We start from the raw sequence: 14,312 nt of genomic DNA, 5'->3' as shown, positions 1-14,312 counted from the left end.
CCTTCTCCTTCTGGATCCCTTTTCCTTCACCCCTCTCACTGCCAACTGCTCTTTGAGTTCTTTCAATACTACTTTCTTAATTTCTCTCTAACCACTCATTTTCACTAAATTCTGATTGCTCCTCTCTTGGTTTATTTTCCCAGTGGCTTTCTAACAGCCCAGCTGTTCTCTTCATTCTCAGACGAGCCCAGCCCACAATGCATTCTCTGTACTACTTCTAACGCATCTATAGAACATGCAAATATGACCATTTTGCTTGCCTCTGTGAACCTTCAGTGGACTCTTTCTAACTTGGTCTTCAAGGCTCCTCATGATCAGGGCCTTGCATCTTCCCAGCCTTCTTTCTTAAAATTCTTCCATTTCTCACCCTATATTACAGGTCACAGAATACTCATAGCTCTTTTATGCCTCTAGGGTTTCATAAAATGTTCCTGCCTCATGGAATGTTCACCTCTACTTTTTTTCATTTGGCCAATTCTTTCACCTTCATGGTTCTGTTCCAGCAAGAAGCAATACACCTCCCCACCCCACCCAAGACTCCTACTACGGATTATATGCTGCCACAAGCCCTATACCCCTGCCCGCTGTCCCACAGCATTTACCCCACTGGCATAGTAATCAGGTTCTCCTATTTGACTGTGAGACACTTAAAGGTAGAGACTGTGACTTTTATCCCTGTGTTCCCAGAACCCAGCACAGGTTCTGGTGTATACTGGATGCTTAATATATTAACATTACTGTTTTTATTCTGAGTATCATAAATGCTGTTTTTTTGAGCTGTCAAATTACAGGTCCCCCAAATAATCAAACTGAGGGAAATACAGCAACCATTTCTCATGGTGGAAAAAAGATTTCCTATGGTGCAGTTCTCACTTACATCAGTTTTTTGACTTCTGTCAGGTGAGAAATGAATGCTGGGGTGGTCTTGAGGTGTGTGCTGATGTGGTAGAAACTTTGGAGTTAATTAGAAGCTTTGGCTAAAGCTGAACTTCCTTTGTGGAGTTCCTGGAGGAAACACTAAATTAACAGTTCAAGGTTACTATTAGAAAAATAGCCTGTTTCCCTTAGGTTATGCCTCAGGGAGCTCGTTGTTCTCCCTGCCATTTCTAAGATGTGTCTACCTTCCTTTGGACCTGGCTACATCTGCCACTTTAAGCCTAGTCTTTCTAACAAAGGTGAAATCCCTTGAGGTCAAGACTGCTGAATGCTTCTTTTGCATATCTTCCAATAACAGTATATTCTAGTACATTCAGTTAATACTGGTTGAATTGAACAGCAGGAAAAACTGTCTACCATAGAAGGAAGAATCAGGATGGCTTTTTAAGTGTCCATCTTCCACAGAGCAGAAAATGGCATGAAATTATTAGTACCATAGTACCTTGACAGTCCCATGAAATAGCTCATGACATCATTAGGAATTCCTACATTTGCAAATACAGCCAATTCTCATTATTTATGGTAGTTATATTCTATAAAGTCAACAAAGACTTTGAATTAGCAAATACTGAACTATTGCTCCTAGGAGAAATATAAGGTTAGGTTCCTTTGAGCCTCTGGTCATCATATTTTTGTTAAGTGGTCAATACATAACCTTGTTTTAAGTGTGTTTTTGTTTAAAGACATCTTATTTAATATATATTGCTGATTCATTAGTATTGAATTCATGGCCAATATCATTATAACTCTTTGCCTGATTGAAACTTATCTAATACATGTGTTCTGTCTGTAAGTCACAGCATAGCCTGCTCATACTTAATAACACCAGACCACACTTTTGCATTATTGGGAGCCATTTTAAACAGTGAACCAAAAGTACAAAATGTGAAAGATGTAGCACTAAATAAACAGGGAATAAAACACCTGTCTACAGTATGAGAATTGAAACAAGAAGGCAGAGTATTGCTTCATTCAAACTCGGCTGGGAATGTGCCTATTGAAGTACTTACTCTCTATTTTTGCCCCTCTGTACATGTCCACAAATGACCATCAAAACACTGTAAGTACTGCTGCATTACAAATAACTTGGAGTAGGTGAATTTTTAAGTACAGAGCCTATGAATGAAGATTGATTGTACTACCAGAATATATGGATAAAACATTAGAGCTTTTGCTTATTTCTAAGTAGAGACGATGATGACCTTGTTCACAGTGCAATTCTGACTTTGGAGTTCATTCTTTAATTTGTACAAAACTTCATTCTGGAAAAGGATCACCTTCACTTTCTTGGAACTCTTCACATAAATAATTGCCACTCACTAGAAGTTGATTGTTGGGGGTGGGATGGTGCATTTTACTCAAAGAAACAAAACTGGTCTGTTGCAATGAGATGCAAAGGCTGGGCAATCATTTAGACTCCATCTCCAACTAGGTGAAGTCTCCCACTGTCACCTTTACCCGCTTAAGGTTTATGATTTAAAGGTGGCCTCAGCAAAATTACAATTGACTCATGTTAGGCTTCTTTGCCTACATGAAGAGGATTTTATATGACTGTCTTAAAAAGCTATTCTTTGGAGCTAAATCGTGCCCTCTTTGGGTCATATCTTCACTTACATTTCATTTTGCAAACAGCTGCTCAGAAGTTCATTTTTTGCTGTTTTCTTATTGATTTCCATCTGGTTGCAAAGAATGGATGAAGCATTCTAAACACTATGTTACCCTTTCACACAAGCCAGAGGCACAGACACACATGTGTTTTAGAAGTCAGGAAAAGGGGTAAATCAGGAATTTAGAGTGTAAAGCATAGCAGGATTTCAGATAACTGGAGTGATGACAAGAGCCTCTGGAACTTCTTACTATGTCTCACTACAAGTGAGCTTGGAGTTGATTCCAGCAGGATTGGAATCTCTGCTCTGTTATATATGCTTGCTGCCATCCTAATGGAATTGGATAACTGCCTTGAGAGCTGTTCCCTCTTCTGGGAAATGGGGACCATGATACCAACCTCCAGGAATGACTGTGAGGATTAAATGAGATAAATGTATGTAAAGTGCTCAGCTTGAAGTCAGGCAGAAAGGTACTATGAAAATGGGAATTGGGAATTGTTGCTTTTGTTATAATTTTGTAGATTCCTAATTAGTCATCTGCCCTGACTTCTAGGTAATACACATTCATGGAAACATGGAAGACTGGAGTTGAAAGAGCTGCTCTAGGGCAACTTCCACAATGCACAGAGGAGAATATTGGCCGAACAGGATTAACTAGTGTAGCATTCCACAGCTAGTTAGGGCAGAATCAAAAGGAAAATGCAGCTCTCTGAAGTCTGGTTCACAACTATTCAGTAAAGTCCTCTATACCCACATTTCCCTTATAGAACCTACTACAACTATCTGTCTGCCACCCCTTCTTCCTTAACCACTAGGCTGATAACCATTGCTCTGTGGACTGGTATCTTCTTTGGCAGAAACACTTGGAGCTAATAGCAACAGCCAAGTAGAGTTTTTAGAACAGGAATCATTGAGCATGATTTCTTCATATTTTTGACTATATCTATATCTATATACACATACACACACATATAGATATGTGTGTGTATATATATGTAAAGAAATCATATATATATGAAGAAATCATATATCTATGTGAAGAAAACATATATATACACATATATCTATGAACAGATAATATTCACAGTATATTAATGTAATACAAGGCAAAAATGATTGTAGAATCTACAGAGGGAATGCTCTTTTAAAAAGCGATCAATTATTTTGTAGTTCTCTGCAGCAATTTGCAAGATGCTACTTTGGAAGAGCCCCCAGGGATATTGCCACCCGATATTAAAACCCCAAAGCTTATAAATGATCATGCAATGAAGGGATGAGAGAACTTGGCTGGGCAAACTGGATGGGGCTGGTTAATTTCCACCAAGCCTGTCTTATTGAGTACAGGCATTAAGTGGGCTATTCTAGGAGCCAGCAACTTTTTCATTGGTGTGGAGGTGTAGGGTGGGAGATGAGAAAAGGTAGTCCTAGAAACTGTCCACAGTCCACAGTCCAACTGTCCACAATCCAGAAACTGGGCGGTGCCATGGAATGATGGATTATGTGGCATTCAAGTAAGAAGTTATATCCAGCAGGATGTGGTAACGGTAAAACAAGGCATGATGTGCCCATGAGTCCTGGAGGTGAAGATGAGGTCAGAGTCTGAAGTGTTTGACACAAGAGAGGGGTCTACTATTGTGGAGTTTCAGCTAAGGGAGCTAGGTGCCTCACATGCTGCAGAAACACCAAGGTACAGCCAGCATCACAAGACAGGGTGGTCCCAACCTCTACTTAGATGAGTTGGGTTATACAAGTAAGTATCAAAATTTGGAAGTAGTTAGGCAGGCCTGGAAAGATTGGGGTATCCTTACCTATTTTATCACATGAGAGATTAATCTCTGCTATGAATTATTCATAATTATCCTTGAGCAAATAACGATATTTCTTAGTGGGTATTGGAAGGTTTGCAGGGCAAGATCCTCCTATTTCTCCATGGCTGTGTCCCATTCGTCCTTATTCCTTACTAATTTTGGTCCTCATTCTACTCATATGGAACAGTCTCAAAAGCTTGTATAAGATGTAACTTCATCAGAATATCCTTCTTGCAAAAAGCCTGGAACTGTATTTAATCTGCCAAGGTAATAGGTTTAAGTGAAACACAGCTGACTTAACCAGCCTACTAAGCTATTATATTTGCATTTTATATTGAACATGCCCCTAATATTCTCTTTGTTAGATGAAATTGACATTTCCGTATGACGGTAAATGCTAAACTGTGAATAGCTTTCATGAGGGTTTTGCTTCATCATTTCCGTCATTCTATAGGCATAGAAAAAGATCGCAATGAATACACGTAAGCATCCAACACAATGCTTTTTGCGGTATAATCTGTTCAGTGGCTTAATTTGGATTTATGCAACATCTCACTTATCCAGAATTCAACCATTCAGCAGCTACCTTACTTGTCTAGACTTAATTGAAAATAAAAGTCCTATGAAAGACAGGAGAGTTGTTGCTGAAGTGACATGTATGGAAGTCCCTTGAACATTCAGTCTCAGTTGGATGTGAGGTTCCCTCCAAGTACCAAATTTGAATGGTACGCTGATGGCCAGGAGTTCTCTCAGGTAATAGCATCATGTAAGGCTGCCCTCCCTTGAAAGGAATAGTTGTGCAAGCAGAAGTTCTGTGCAAGCAGAAGCTGAGCTCTTAGATCTTTTTTAGCATGGGATACTCTTGAAGGTATGTTGGCCCCTGTGAGGAACGGGAAATGGCATCAGTGGTCCAATAGAAGTTGGTGCTTCTAGTCTGAAATTCTTGGTTTCTAGGACATCTCTTTAATTCAGCTGCCACTTCTTTAGAGGGTACATGACAATATCTGAATTGAGAAGTGGAAAACAGAGAGCTCCAGGACTTTGCCAGGCAACAGTGCCTGTAATTTAGTAGCAGCATCCACAGAAATTTCCATACTCCTGGGTGTGGCTAGAGAACTATGGAAAGATCTATTGGGAGCATACTTAAGTGGCAGATGAAGAAATCTTCTAGAAAAGTATTTGTCTTGAGGAGAAGTTCAGGCATATAAACTTGATTCCAGAAGAAAGACAGGGTAATCAACAGAGTGGTTGGATTTGGGGCACAGGATATCCTCCACTGCGAAGATGATCCCTCACTCCTCCTTCTTCCAGGCCAAAGCCCAGGACACAGGGCTGAGTCTCAGTGACAAGTAAAAAGCTCATGAACTAATTTCACACAGAGCCTTTTTGAGTGGTGGGACATGGGAGCCAGGAGCACGTGGGGATCAAGGCAACTGAGTGCAGAACAAAAGTCAGAAATTTCAACCTGAAGTAGACATGGGTGCTCATGCCTTACCAGTCCCAGCTTCAGCAGATTCCCCTTAGTGACTGGCATAGTGATATGGGATGTCCCCAGCTTTTTCAATAAGGAAAATCTGGCAGAAAGCAATGCCACCAGCTGTGGGAATAACTGGAGGAAGTGCTTTTGCCTGGATAGCAGCCATATACCCTCATAGCAGCTGTGACAGTGGCAGGATGAGGCACACTCACAAAGCCTGAAATGCAGCAGAGGACTCAGATCAGGAGGGACAGAGAGGACTTAGGTAAGCACGCATGACATCCCCCCCACTGGATTACCTCCTAGAACACCTGAGGGAGATTTTGAGTGAAATTAGAGGTTCTACAGTTACAGGTGGATGTTAAAGCCACACACATCAACACGGCCCTAGTTCCACATTGGCATGACCTGAAATTGGCTATCTCAGCAACCTAAGCTTGGAAACTCTGTGAATAAAGGATGGATATCAGAAACATGACATGAGAGGTGGTCAGACTCTATTCTCTTGCACATGAGAACTGATTTAGAAGCTTCTGTCTCCATTTCCCCCAAAGCTAATAGCAGTTACTACATTGTTCTTTAAGTATTGAGTTACTCATCTCTCTCTTCTAGTGAGCTGTAAGCTCATTGAGGAAAGGGACTATATTTTATTCATCTATAGATTCCCACTACTTAACACAGTGTCAAGCAAATAGCAGACACTTAATCAACGTTTTTTGGATGAACAGGTAAATATGTGAATAAATCAAGAGATGTCACAAATGAGATGGCTATCTGTGATAAGATTATGTAAATAAATGAGGATCATATCCCATGACATTGTGTGGAAAGAAGTGGAAGACCCCATCCAAAGCCGTCCAAGGCTGAAGTGAGTTCAGGGGAATATGTATAGTCCAGAGCTGGCTACTATATGGGCTCTTTCAGAACCTCCTGGAACCTCAGTAGATTGTAGTCTCTAGTCGTGATCTAAGTGTTCCAAAAACAGGTCAACACAACTCTGCAATGATCATACAGGGTGTCAGTTCCATACACAATAATTGAGGGTCTTGATAAAGAAGTAAAAGAGCAAGAAAAGTAAGGGTCCTACAAGATGAGAAGGAATGGCAGATGAACTTGTATCACCTCTAGATCCATAAACTTCAAAAGGGCTGGGTCCTTGGCCTTGGACCATGATTGGATATGCTCCAGTGGGATATGCACCTCAGGCAACTGTGGGTTGTGGATAGAGCACAAGACCACTCCCCTGCGCTCTTCCCTGAGAATGTAGTGAGAAGATCCACTCCTCTGTGAACAATCCTAGGCTTCTTAGCTAAGGTTTTGTGGTAATGGTTCTGGTGAAGGTGGCACCTTGGCCAGGTGACCCTCAATGGCTGACAGGTGGTCATTTGTCTCTTGCTTCCAAGCCCCGGAGTCGTGACATTCTAGGAGGGAGCTGATCCATGCTGGTCCATGGAGGTCCCAGAAGTTAAGTGTCCTGAATACCAGGGCCTGATGGTGATCACTGGGCTCTGGCTTCTTCCTCACAACCAGGGGCTTGGAGGAAGGAAGCTTAACCAAAGAAGGACTCTTAAGTCATAGATTTATGAGTCTGTATTTCCAAGCAGGATTCCTCTACAGCTACATTTGGAGCTGTGAGCACAGGGCTCAGGAGTCTGGAGGGAAATGGATTAGGAATACAGAAACCAGACTGATTGGCTTCTTAAGTAGCCAGCTGGGTCACTACCACCCATTGAGCCCTGAGATGCTGTGGGTGGTGGAAGGCTTTAGCAGCTTGATTAGGCTTCCAACAGCAGGGTGGGGAGGGTGTTTCCTTGCTATACAGATCTCTTGATTAATCTATACTTACTGTTAATTCTACCTTATATATTTAAGAGAGAGAGCCAGAGAGCAAGAGAGCCATAACAACACATTTTCCTTTTAAATGCTTGTATTTTTTATAAGTGAATTTATTTATGTATTTATGTATTTATTTATTTGTAATCTCTATGCTCATCATGGGGCTGGAACTCATGACCTCTAAGTCAGCCAGGGGTCCCTAAATGCTTGTATTTTAAAACAAATCTATATACTCTTTAGGTATGACATTCTTAAAATAAGTATCATGAGGTATGCTTTTCCACTCTTAGAACTTGCAATGCCTTCAGTTCCTGGAAATTAGGTTTTACACAAACCAGTAATTTTAAAATGGTTCCTTTGTTCTTGACTGATTAAGAAACTGATGGTTATAGACATTTTCATAATATAATATTTAACATTTTCAGAATGGAAAAATCCCTCTATACTAAATTGACATATATGCATATTTGCTTCAAGTTTTCCATTCACAAAGTGTGAGTGTGTGTGTGCATGTATGTGTATATATGTACATGTATGTCTGTGTGTGTGCACACATATGTATGTATACTGTGTATATGATGTGTCTGTGTGTATATTTATATGTGGAGTATGTGTGTGTGTGTGTGTGTGTGTGTGTGTGTGTGTGTGTGTGTGTTGTGGGTCAAGGGAGGCTATAATAGGCATCTTCTCCATGTGGAGTATACACTAGAATGAAGTGTCTGCTTTTTTGGATCATTTAAGGGCAGAAATATTGCATTTCATCCTTACATTGAAACGAAGTTTTTTTTTTTAAAAACTGAAAACTACATTTTTATTCCAAAAGATTGAGTAGAATAGTACTTTAAAAATAATTTTAGTGATTTAAATTGAAGGCCCTGAAAAAATTCCCATCCATGGTTCGAATCTATTTTCTGGCCCAGAGCCCAAAGCGTTTCATTAGATTGAGAATTGGATACAATTTCATTTACTTTAAGCTTTTGCTGCTCAGGATTTTGTTCTTCAGAGACGAGCTAACAAGTGTCGATGGCCATGTTGGCCTCAATAATAGATCTCCTTTTCTTGAATGATCTATTTCAGTTGCATTATTATCATTTCAAGATGGCCTTGTGCTTACAGACACATTCTCAGTGAACATAACAAGAATGCTGATATTTCCTCTATGTGGTTTGCCTCTTCAGTTAGTAACTTTGTTTGGAGAAACATCCTCAACTTATTTTCCACAAAGCCATTTGCAAAAGAGAGGTTATCTAAAGAATTCTTTTCCATATTGTATTCTTGTTATTACTAAAGAAGATTTTGTCCTATAAACCATACTGAGATTTTTAAAACCGTTTTAAGCAGTAATTAATGAAAATTTTGTTGTCTTTTCAATAAACAGAACTGACACATCAGTAAGAAATAGATAACCCACAGAAAAATGGACAGATGACTGGAATAGTGACTTCACACACAAAAGGAAATCCAAATGGCCAATCAGTGCTCAGATTCACTGGAATTAAGGAAATACAAAATAAACTACAATGAGAGACACCTCCTACACCCCCCGGGCTTGGCAAAAATTGAAGTCCGACAATAACAAGTGTTGGCATGGGTGCAAAGAACAACGGATACTCATGCATTGCTGGTGGGATTGTAAAGACACTAGTTTGGAAAATAGTTTTGCGTTAATTAGTAAAGCTGAAGAGATGCACTCCCCCTGACATCCCCCTAAAATCTCTTCCAATAACTTTAATAAGTGGCTCCCAAAGTATGGTCCCTATTCTCAGCTGGTAGCATCAGCATCACCTGGGAACTTCTTAGAAATATAAACTCTCAAATGTAACCCCAGTTCCACTGAATCAGACACCTGAGAGTGGAGCCTTGTCATTTGTGAACCATGTGGGTGATGGTCATGAGCTTTCAAGTAGAAGAAGCACCACCTGAGAGAAATTTGTGAGCATGGGTACAGGATCCATGATAAAAATGTTCACAGTAGCAACCACGTATCCATCAACAGGAACACGGTCCCTTCTATTTATACAATGGAATAGTACACTAAAATACATGCATTAAAAATGAATGCATTCCATGGATAAAACTTATGGTCAGTCATTATGCTGAAGAAAAGAAGCAAGACACAAATGAAAAAAAAACCCTGAAAAGAAGAACGGAATTGATTACCATAAAATCCAGGAAAATGCTTATCAGTATTGGAGAAGGAAGGAAGTATGATCAAGAAGGAGCTTGCAGTGGAGCGGAGTTTATGAGAGGCTGACAATATTCCCTGTTTTGACCTGGTAGGTGATTACATCTTCCTTGACTTTATGATTATACTATAAACTGTATATATGTGCTTTTCCAAATATATATTGCCTTTTACAGTGAAAATAAATTTTTGTGTCTATCAAAGCTTTCAACGTTGCTACCAAAATCAAATTTAACCAAATTATAACCTGCCTACCTTTGTAAGTCTGCTTGATTCTCCTTCCCATTATAAGAAGCTCCTCCATAACATTACTACTTCTGTTCTTTTTTTTTTTTTTTATGTCTTCCTGCAGGGGAAAGAGAGTTGGGGACAGACTCGAAGATGACTATCAGCCAGACTCATTATCCCTTCTTCTCCCTAAATGTGTAGAGGAGTCGAAAAGCAACCAGGCTTCTCAGTAAGCGAGGTTGATATCACCCACTGATCCAAGGTTCTGCTCCCACTTTTGACTTTGTTGTTTATTTGCAAACTTCTTTAGTGATTGCTGTTAGACTGGATTCATGCACAGTTAGAAGGGAAGAAATAACACATTAGTTCTTCCAAATATAATAGTGATGGCACAGATGCTGGTTGGATCATACTTGAATTGTCTGAGTTTAAAGCAGAAGGTTTTCTCAAACAATTTTAAAGTCAGGTCCTTATTTTTCTTTTGTTTCAATTAAGACAAGTGTACCTTGGCCACAGGTCTACGGTGATTGAATTGATAGCTATTTATCCTACATGGATAATATCATTCTTTTGTCAATAGTAATGATCATGTGAGTATGAACACATAAAAAATATAGCTACATATTATGATACAACATACCAAGCACAGTGTTTGTACAGAGTAGGTGCTCAGTGAACACTCAACTGATATAAGCACATCTGTCATATAAAAATATGTCTAAAATACAAGTATTATTATAAATTGTTATATAATTTAGCTGTCTAATTTTTCTGGTGTGTGTATTTACTTTATTATTATGTGAATATGTGTATATGGCATAAAATTAGCCATTTTTGGTGTGCATTTCAGTGGCATTAATTATATTCACAATGCAACCATCTAGCCACATGGTTTTCACCCTCATTTTATTGCCTTTGTTAGAATCGACTTTGGTATTTCAAATTGCTTTCTTAAAACTTCCTCGGAATTTACCCAAGGGTACATGAGTACTGATGCATAGGGGCACTTGTACCCCAATGTTTATAGCAGCAGTCTCAACAATAGCCAAATTATGGAAAGAGCCTAAATGTCCATCAACTGATGAATGGATAAAGAAATTGTGGTTTATATACACAATGGAATACTACGTGGCAATGAGAAAGAATGAAATACGGCCTTTTGTAGCAACGTGGATGGAACTGGAGAGTGTGATGCTAAGTGAAATAAGCCATACAGAGAAAGACAGGTACCATATGTTTTCACTCTTATGTGGATCCTGAGACACTTAACAGAAACCCATGGGGGAGGGGAAGGAAAAAAAAAAAAAAAGAGGTTAGAGTGGGAGAGAGCCAAAGCATAAGAGACTGTTAAAAACTGAGAACAAACTGAGGGTTGATGGGGGGTGGGAGGGAGGGGAGGGTGGGTGATGGGTATTGAGGAGGGCACCTTTTGGGATGAGCACTGGGTGTTGTATGGAAACCAATTTGACAATAAATTTCATATATTAAAACAACAACAACAACAACAAAAAACTTCCTCTAATACAGCCGCTCCCTCTTCCTACACTTTATCTTTTGCCATCTTTGCCAGGTCCTTGGTCTCTTTTACAGCCTGAATCATGTGTGTTATCTCATATGTGGGGAACTAGATTTCTGTGTCAACAGGACTTTCTTTCCTTCTTCAGCTCAGCTTACAGTTGTCCAATAGTGGAAGCTGTTACATTAAACTATGGAGAATTAAAACAAAAAAAATCCATTCTTACTAGGAAAAATGTAGACTCTTGGTTTCAGAATCCTTTGGGACCCATCATGGGTTATCTAAAGTACCAAAAATTATTAGCCTGATGTCTTAGTGGAAGTACTCAGGATATTAATTCACCAGTTGTATATAATTCCCAAGTTAGTCTCTCGTGCCAAACAGTGACTAATTAAGCTGTGGATAATGTCATGCTGCAAGAGTGATAAAACAATAATGATGGTGATAATAACAATAGCTAACACTGAGCGCTGTTAGGTGCCAAGCATGGTTCTAAGGCTGTTATGTGCACTACTTTAGGTAGTCATCATAATAATACTATGGCATGTATACAGTCGTTAGCCTATTTTATAGATGAAGAAACCAAGACTCAGAGAGGTAAATTATATGTACAAAGGTTATAGGATCTGAACCCAAGCAGATGGATCTCAGAGCCTTGGTCTTAGTCACCATACTGTGACCCCTATTTAAGAGTAGAACACAAGAGAATGCTTAATTCTCATGTCCCTTGTAGGAAGCTAGTTACTGCAGGTGAAAACATACAAAAGTAGATTAGGAACAAGAATAACACACACACACACACACACTCCTTTATTTCTTTGGGGGGTCAGTGAGAGGTGGAGCACAGAGCTGGGAGAATTAGCCTGTTAGTAATCAGTTAATAATAAGTGCTGAAAGAAAGGCATTTGGAGAAAAATATCATGGCAGTTTAGTTGGGAGGAGATTATTTTTAGCTACTACGCAGGAAGGAGTTGAGTATACAATGTAGAGCCATCAAAGATTTTTTGGCACAAAAGGAATATAATGAAAGCTATGCTTTTAGGAAAATAAAACTGCCATCAGTGACTATTATGGCCTGGAAGGAGAAAAGACTCAAGGTGGAAAGGCCAATTTGGAGGTGTCTATAGGAACCCACAGGACAGGTAGGGAGGGCTGGAATGAGGGCAGTGACCATAGGCATGGAGAGGTGGGGAGAGGCTCTACAGAGGAAGGCCAGAGCAATGGATATGAAGGGTCAAGTTGACTACAAGATTCCAATCAGGATGAGTGACAGAATGGGGTCTCATTAAGAGAAACAGAAAAGATGGGAGAAGAGCACCTGGGAGGAAAGTGCAGGTACAGAATTTGAAGCTCTGGTAAGATGCATAGGGACACTGTTGAGGAATTTAACTTTGAGAGGGAAGTTAGAGTGGGGACCTAGAGTTACTGCAGAGCCTGGAGAGTGAAAATCATGGAAATGGAGGAGAATGTCAAGGGAAAATATAGAGTCAAATCAAGAGTGTTAAAGACAGAATCTTGGGGAACATTTATATTTAGAGGCAATAAGTAGTCAGAAAAGATAAAGTTAGACAGATAGGAAGAGTTGAGAGCAGCAAAGCCAAGGGAGGAGAACATGTGGAGAGCAAGGGGGTAAGAGACAAGATGAAAGGTCATGGAAAGCACAACAAAAGATGAGGCAGTGGGTTTGGCAATAGAGACTTGCGAGGAAACAGCTTCACTTGAGTGGTGAGGGAGAGGGGGGTTTAGGGGATGAGTGTCTGGTGAGAAAGGGGAGGATGCAGCAAGTGTAGACACACCTCCCAAGAGGTTTGTTGATGAGGCATACATGAGTATAGTTCAAAGTAGTAGAAGGATCAGGGGAAAGTTTGGTTTAGGAAAAAAGAGCCAAGGTTTAGGGACTAAGAGGAAGAATCCCAGTGGAGAAGAGAGAAAGAAAATGGGTGAGAGGGGGCAGGGAGAGAGAGAGAGAGAGAGAGAGAGAGAGAGAGAGAGAGAGAGAGAGATAACTGACACAACCAGAGTAGGCAGGCAGAAAGCAAGTGAGAGCCCAAAGAGAGGGAGGCATTGGGCAGGAGAAGGGCCTTTCTTCGTCCAACACTTAAAGAAAGGAGGGGAAGATGAAGAAAGCTGTTGATGTGAGATATGAGAGGGAGAGCACTTTGGGAGCTCATGGAGGAAGGCCAACCAGAAAAAAGTGAGAGCGTGGGCAGCATAGAAGTACTTGATCAAAGTGCAACAGGGTTGCAATAAACACAGAGAGAAGTATGGCATGTAGTCAACAGAGGAAGGACAGTGAAAGATACTGGGGAATGAGGGCCACCTGATGTTGGATAACATGTATGGTGGAGCAACCACATCAGTTCTATGACTTTTTAAAAACTGGATTGTTGGGGCGCCTGGGTGGCGCAGTCGGTTAAGCGTCCGACTTCAGCCAGGTCACGATCTCGCGGTCCGTGAGTTCGAGCCCCGCGTCGGGCTCTGGGCTGATGGCTCGGAGCCTGGAGCCTGTTTCCGATTCTGTGTCTCCCTCTCTCTCTGCCCCTCCCCCGTTCATGCTCTGTCTCTCTCTGTCCCAAAAATAAATAAAAAACATTGAAAAAAAAAAAAAAAACTGGATTGTTTAGGCAGGGAGCAGATATGCAGGAGCAGCAGACAGTGGAATTCACTCTGGTTTGGGAATTAGAATAGGAGTCCAACTGAGGCACAAAGGGTCAAAGTC

This window comes from Panthera onca, chromosome E2 (genome assembly GCF_046562875.1).
Source record: "Panthera onca isolate mPanOnc1 chromosome E2, mPanOnc1 haplotype 2, whole genome shotgun sequence".
In the NCBI taxonomy this organism is placed as follows: domain Eukaryota; kingdom Metazoa; phylum Chordata; class Mammalia; order Carnivora; family Felidae; genus Panthera; species Panthera onca.
The sequence above is the reverse complement of the archived record's forward strand: the minus strand, read 5'-3'. Positions refer to the sequence as shown.